This window comes from Haemaphysalis longicornis, unplaced genomic scaffold, assembly GCF_048455015.1.
Source record: "Haemaphysalis longicornis isolate Haplotype H1 unplaced genomic scaffold, Haemaphysalis longicornis Haplotype H1 scaffold_11, whole genome shotgun sequence".
In the NCBI taxonomy this organism is placed as follows: Eukaryota; Metazoa; Arthropoda; class Arachnida; order Ixodida; family Ixodidae; genus Haemaphysalis; species Haemaphysalis longicornis.
In genome coordinates, this window is record NW_027526214.1 from 31864421 (window position 1) to 31872563 (window position 8143).

Consider the following 8143-nt stretch of genomic DNA (forward strand, 5'->3'; position numbering starts at 1 on the left):
AACTTCGAAGAGCAATTATTTCACTAAAATATTGCAGAACTTCCTGAAATGCTCCCCCAGCATACTTCTGAGCTAACTAAAACAAGGAGAAAACAATAGATTCAACACACCCCTGTAAAATTGATTCCCACATCAATGCAGACAAACTAAACAGTTACTTTAAATTAGTATTCACTCGCCTTTACAGAAAGATGCCGCGTATGGGTGCTACTTTTGAAGCTACCTTGATATCCATGGCTGTAACTGAGGCTAGAGCTGAATATTTTGCTCTACTTGAACAAAAAAAAAGAAGCAGGGCCTTATATATTCCTAACATTCTCAGCCAGGAGCGCGGAGGCGTAATAAATAAGTAATTACTATGGACGTGCTCCTTAACCGTGGAGTGGAGAAAGGCTAAAATTGTTCCTGTGCCTGCCCGAGGAAGCAAAACGAAGTGGCTAACATTAGGCAAGTAATACTGACAGGTACAATATGTAGAATCTTGATGCACATACATTACCGTTTGCGTAGGAAAAAGGCGCATGATATCCCGTTACCAACCCATTATCCCGTTACCCCGTTCGCCGATGTCTGTCACCCCTACTCAAATACACCAAAAACACATTCAGTATCGCAGAGTATTGTCAATAAAATAAACTGGCCTAATTTTTCTGGATTCTTCAAAGCACTCTTTAAGGTATTAAAATTAAAACTGCCAGAAAACCTTGCAGGCAGTCTAGGGATTTGTGCTATTTCGAAAAATAATTATTGTATATGCCTGACCATCCACAGTATGTAAAATTTATCAGAGTGACTTCATCTACAAATGCAGGTACATCTGTATTCCCGCTAGGCTGCGTCCTGGCTCAGATTTTTTTCTTCTTTTGAAAAGAGATGTTCGTCCTATAATAAAGTAATAAGCAGCCTGTTTGAACACGACGCCGTGCTCTTTTTTTTTTGAACCTGTCCTTGGTACAAAGAGTGAAAATAATTCAATTTTGATAGTTTAATACTTTCTTTTTCGTTGCGATGGTGGTGTTACTATTGTCTACTTCTCTGAATATTTTTTCGTACTATTCTGCTGTATTTCTCAATGATATTTGCAGTATGAGAAACCTCAATAGATAAAAAAATAAATCAATTGGTACATTTATTGCGCAACACCATTGAGAATGATGGCTGGCTTTCTGGGTGACTAGCAAGGGTGACTGGGTGACTATCAAGATTCGGAATTTATTCGGTGGTATTGAAGGCACAAACAAACGACCTGCCCATTTCGATTACTAATCTGAAGCCATTCATTAAACTTTGTGAGCGAGGGTAATCTAACAAACAATCTCGCGTTACTTATAAAATTGGGGTTGCGTTACAATGACAACACTTGTAATCGTTGAGATGTGACTACGCATCGTGACAATGTGGTATTTTCTGTGCCGAACGCCGCCCATATGTGCCTTAAAAATTATGAAGAGTCTTTGACTAGCTGGGAATGATCACTATGGAGATTTAAACATTTCTTGGAGCGCCAAAGTATAGAAGCGGGCCAACCGGACTGAATTTATAGACGACACATTTTGGTCAGACGTGCACGGCATACCTAGAGGAGAGAGTAGTATTTCGACTAATCATGCATGCCATGAATTTCGAGCAACAGGAAGTTCCGCCGTGGCGTCTACATTTTTTATGGAAGCACAGCATCAGTACAGCTTCTCACGTCGTTTGCAGTGCCGCACAATTTAAAGGTTTGAAATTATGTGGCTTGGTGTTTTGGGCGGTGGTTTTGGCAATGGTGGTTTGGGGGGTTTGTTTGGTAGTTTGCTGGTTTTGGCAATATTGGTACTGTGGCTACAGCCAACGTTGATTACCTCGGTCGCGCAGCCGAGAGAATTTACCGAATTGTGCCCAATGACCTGTTACGGCATGACCAACTTCACTTCTCTGTCTACTTGAGCGTAGAGGCTTGACTCTCATAAACTACCTGGACGTTATTTACTAGCGCTATGCGACTTTTACGGTCTCCCCAAGTTCTGCTTCGAAATTAGCCTGCCCCAGGTTGATCAAAAAAATTATGCGTAATTGGCCACAGCTCCCATAAAAAGGTTACAAGAAAATAAAATTTCTCGACCCCCGTGCAATGACTGCCGCCCTGACGCTGAGGCATTGCTCCCGTGCGCCAAAAATGCGGCTCTGTTGGGCTTATTATCCAAGGCATAATGGCCGACTCCTAGCAGGCGTTCCTAAAACCCATTGATTGACACTAAGTAAAACTTTTTCGTCATCATCAATAATAACGCCGCCGCCGCGCTACATAACGGAATTTGAGGATTGAGCTTTCTTTTCGAACCGCGTTTACCGTATTTTATACACCTATTTTATACACCGTTTACCGTATTTTGTATACCGTATTTTATACACCTTTATACACCTTACCGTATTTTATACACCTTATTTTATACACCGTATTTTATACAGCTTTCATACCAACAAAACGGTTTCGGAACACAGCTAGTCGCGGGCATCCGATTGTAACGTGAGGCCAATGGAACAGCATGTCTGTCGGTCTCCTGCTACTCGACGTCGTTGTAAAATCCCGGGAAACTAGGCGGTGGTATCCTTGGCAGTTGGTTCTTCAGACAGGCAGCTTCAATTATTTGTCTACCCGCAGTGGCGCTCAAAAAGAAGTCCACCATCTTATTCACAGAAATCTGTCAAATGCTTTGTAGACAGTCTTACGTCTGTTTCTGCTTCGAGTGTGAGTTTCAAGTATAGCTGAGGGCGAAAAGTGCCACTTGATCAAAACCGCCACTTTTCTTGGCGTTCAGTACTTCTTCCACTAAAAGTGTGTTGATTGGATTTGACATTTTTTCGCGGCAGAATAAGAGTCAAATATTATTGGGCTTTCGGTTCACGCGCTATATGTGACATTGAGTGTCAGTTTTTTAAAAGAGTGAGGCGGTACCGACGTCTTTGCCTACAAGGAAATCCTTTTTCATAGGTTCTTATCTTCTCCCGTGGCGATAACTACGTGAGATCTGGAACTTGGCGCGTTCAAAGACATTATCGTGCCTCTATTTGTCGAACTTGTCTAAGCGTTACCCGTGAGGACAGGTACGTTCCTTTTTTTTGTGGAAACCGTACCCAGCAATTGTGCAAAAGCCGCGTTCTAGTTCCGTATTGTGATGTGTAAAAGGCCTCAATGAATCGGTGGCAATAAACCTGAGCACGCAATAAATGAGCACGCCGCTCCTAACCTCACAGAACAAGTATATTTCACCGTGATCTCCTTATCATTTTGTTCTTACGAACGTCGTACGTTACTTGACAACCTTACCTATTACCCTTCAGGTTTTGACTACTGCAAAAGACACGTATCTCTCTGTTGCTGAATCCTCGACACAACACGCCACATACCCTGGGTCCGCAGCCACAGTGAGGCAGCGACATTATTTATTTATTGTTTTTTGTTTATATACCTTAAGAGCTGAGAAGGCAAGACAAAGTAGGGAATACTTAGGTAAGGTTATACCAGTATCAGTAATAGAGCAACTGAGGCAGCAATACTCATAACAAAAGAACTAACACCATAAAAAGCATTCATAACACAGTGAATGTTAAGACAGTAAACAGTCCTCGGAAACACGACAAAAATCAATAAATCATTTCGATATCCATAATAAACAATAATATAAACTATGCCTACAAATCACGGTGCACTACCAAGTAACAGAGCAAAGCAGAATAGCAATGGGAGGTATGTGTAATGGCCCCGGTGTTTGAGGGTGGAGAATTGCATTTGTTTATTGACAACTAAGAGATAATGTGCTATTTTTGAACTAGCCTGTATTGAATCAGCCTTATGCGCATGGTCAACGCGAGCAGAAACCTAGGAAGCCGTGGTAATGAATGTTTCGGAGAAGGGTGTTACGTATCATATAAACTGTTGAAAAAGAAAGGAGGAATCCCCATGGAGCACGCTTAAAGTAACGGTTGCACCATAGACCGGCGAAAATCCTTCGTGTTTCTTCATTTCGCACAGATTCGACCAAATAAGCTAATATAGCAGTATTTGGGTACCAGATGGTTCACGTATACACTATGAAAGGCTTGATCACAGCCGTATATGGTGACGTTTCGTGTCTTAGTTGTCGCTTCTCAGGCGGCGTTTCAAAATACCACTTTTCTCAACAATTTCATTACCACTTTTTTTCAACATTACGAACAATGATGTATTCGAATCACTGTTCCGCTTGAAGTCGGAGCTAATGAAACTGACAAGCTATTTGGTTTATGAAACGGTCTCAACAACGGCGTTGTTAAATCAATATCTGGCGGGGGAGGTTCTTGATATAGCAGTAAATCTAATGTGTGTTGTTTTTGAGCGTTTATAACAATATGCCACAAGCAGCACCACTCTGTTAGTTTTTCCAGATATTATTAAAGGGTTTTAATGCCATCCGGTTTGATCATATTTTTATATATGAGACAATCTGCGAATAGGCGGACGGAAGAAACTATATAGGATACAATGTGATGCATGTAAACAACGAAAAAAGTTGGTCCGTGCACGGAGCCGTGGATGGACCGTACTATACTAGGTTCTTTCTGGAACTTTTCTGGTTAAGTTTGACCAACTGTGTTGGTTACAGAGGCACTCTTGAATCAGTTAGGTTGTTTCTCATAAAGCTGTTGGATGCCGATTTTGGGTGAGGAATCGTTTGTGCTGAACACAATGAAAAGTATTATTAGGGTGAATGAAAATTGCGTCTGTAGACCAGAACTATTCTTATAATTATGTAAGTATGCCAATGATAAAATACTTGGGTATTTCCAGAGCGTTTGTCTGAACTCTGTGTTGGTTTGTTATAAGAAATTTTGATGCGAAACTGTGGTCAAATGAGATATAATTTGTGAGTAAAAAATCTTTTCCAAGAGCTTGAAAAAAAACAGATGTTATAGACATAGGACGGTACTTGCTGGGACGGGACAGTCAGAAGGATTTAAATTTTAGTTTACAAAGGAGCACTTCCAGTCTTCTGCTAAACAACCACTGTAAAGCGAGTACTATATTATCAGAGAGAATGACTATGCTTATGTGTGGCTGGTTAATTTTAGCAGTCGGGCCCTTGACTGGTATGACAAGAAATTCGTATAGCTCGCGCACATCATTTTTCGTTGTAGTAATTGAAGAAAAAGAATTGGGATTGAGAGGTTGTGAGTTAGTGAGTCTAGTGAATATTTGTGCATGAACACAGGCGCGAAATGTTTGTTTAAGCATTTATCGCTCTCTTATAGCAGACGGTTTTGCCTTCATAACTCCGTAGTTTTCACGGAGAAGGATTGGCTGTAGGGTTCACAACGCAGCAGAATTTTTGGGGCTTGGTTCTCAATAGGTTTTGTAAGCTACTGTTGAAATATTTGTCCAGGCTACTTTTTTGTAAGCATCAGTTTGTTTGAAATATTTTTGCATGGTGGCTGGACAATAATGGGAGGAAGGATGCGATGGGCTGAAAGGACTTATTTGCATTAGTTACGAGCGGTGATGGCACATTCCGGTCACTCTGCACACTGCCCTTCTCCTGGTCGTCTCCGACGCCAGGATATGGTGCCTTGGGGCATTGTTCAGTTGCCCTGTGATATTATCCCCCTCCCAGACAAAGGCGTCCGTCCCGGTTGAGGACAACGGGACACGGCTTGAAATCAGTTTTGTTTCTTCTTTCTCCTCCGATAATCTTTGATATTAGGCAGCTTGACGTCGTCATAGCAGCCCTCCTGTGCCGGGCGCAATGGTTCATGCGGCTGCCGATGAGTTGGGGGTCTTCGCAGAAGACGGGTACTTTGCGGTTGCGGATGCCGGTGCGACATTATACTGCGCCATTGGAGACTGTCAATGTAGCAGCAAAAAGCACCTGCTGGTCAACGCTTGCGCACCAGTGTCTCAATTTTATCGCGTCACCGCTTTTTCCCTTGCACAGAATCCGTCGAAAGTGGACAGCAGTGAACTCGGTGAGGTCGTCGCGCAGCCGGAAAACGAGACGTGGACACCTCAGGTGGCGATGAGTAGGATGAGTATACAAAGTGAAGTCCTCGCCGCCACGGATGACGATGACATGTTAGGTGGTGCATGGCCCCGACTCTTCAATGTCATCAGCGCTGATGAAGCGTCGAATGTTGTCGAGGCCACGAACCGGAAGGGCTGGGGACAACTGCCATTCGTCCGATCACGGCTGGTCTCTGCAGTTCTTGAGAAGCATCTTACGAGCTGGGGGCACGGGGTCGGTGGCCTGTCCGAGCTGTGGTCGTGGCGGGGCTGCGGCGGACCGACATTACCCACGTACCTTCGATTATCACGTCCGGGCCGAGACGGGGCAAAGCTGAGGCCAGGATGGCGATGACCACTCGCACACTCCACCAAAATGTTACGTGGAGGTAGGACCATTATGATAGGAACGATGCATTGCCGTGAAGTGAGCTATTTAAATACCTTACAAGCGGTGATTGAAAAGTCCGCTCAGTCTGCACGCACGCCTTCTCCTCGTCGTCTACGCCGCCATGCTTTGGGAACATGGGGCACTTCCGAGCTGTCATGTGCCAATATTTTTATAATTAGGCCAATCGTGAGATTTAGAGGTTCGTGTAGCCTTTTATAATCCTCGGGTCTTCTGATTTAGGAATATTTATACGTGAAGTGTGAACGTCGGGTAGTTTTTGATAGGTGCTGGTGAGTTTTGGGGTGCAGCATTTTTTTAGTTACAGTGCGTTGCGAAATGGGAGCCAAAGTTATTTTAAGGGGATTTTTTCAATACCTGAGTACAATGTGAGTACAAGGTCATTTTTCATGCGTTTCGTCTTCCGGATGTCTGCACAAGCATAGTTAAATATAGTCGAACACGGATATATCGAACTCCACCGGAATCACAAAATATTTGGATATATCGGTAATTCTAAATTTAAAATATGCTCAAATGAAGCTTCCTGAACACTCCGCAAATCTCTGGGAGCTTTTCAAAGTCGCTGGAAGCCATAGCTTACCAATGTGTTTCTCACAGCGCAGAAAAGTCGAAACACTTCACTAGAGTAACGACAGCAAGCACGCTTTACAATAAAAAAATTCAATAAAAGTTCCCTTGCTTTTTTTTCTGCGTCATCAAGTTAATAAGCTGTCTTCAAGAATACTAGCGCCTTTCAAATTAGAAAATATTGTTTGGTACTTTGAGTCACAACAGTGGCGAATCTGAACGCTCACTTTATCTCGGCTGCAGTAGGCGGTTGGGATAATCGTAAGTGCCGTTTGGAGGCGTCGCCTCTTCTCGATCGGCGATGTCCGCCGCAGAGCGCACATCGTGGTAAGCGTTTAGGAATTCGTGTGCCGTTATGTTATTCAAAATTGCCCATGGCAATGCTAACACCTCCGTGAGTTCGCTCTCGAGGGCCTCAGTACTGTTGTCTTCAGTGTCAGAACACTTCTCACATAGAGCCGTGCAACAAAGCCGCTTTGCATACGAGAAGCACCAGAACGAATTGGGGCGTGGCCGCCCTGCCTTCTCTTTTAAGACTAGTGCGATGTGCAGTATTGCACTCGAAAATGCTGCAAGGAACGACGGGTACAGCGGCCTGTTCCCATCGAATGAAGTCCGCTTTCGTTGGTAAATCCTGATTCTTCTGTTTTTCCGTATCTATGTCTTCAAAACGCATTCCGCGGGCAAACTAAACATGCACCACATTTAATCGGTCCTGCTGCCCCGGCCCCCACTGATAACCGTGAAAGCACGCAGAAAAGATGCCACAAACTGAGCGCTTTCTGTCGTTTTCTCCTCCTCCTATACGAGCTTTATGAGCTCCTTTATAACACCATCGAAGCAATTCGGCTACACCTCCTCACCACTGCGTGTGGCAGTGTCCTCGACAAGCTTTCATCACAATCGTCATCAGTTCAACCCCACCAGGAGAGGCACAGTTGGCGGGAGACTTTCGGCGTGGCCTTCGTTATGTTGAATGCGGCCGTGATCGCGAGTTGAATACACGCGTACAACAGCGCTATACATTTCTATTGAATGTCCAAGAGAATTTTCAGACTGTTGGATATATAAAATATTTTCCATATCTGTGTTCGATATATAAGTGTTCCACTGTGACTGATTAGTCACCTGAGATATATCGCAATGTG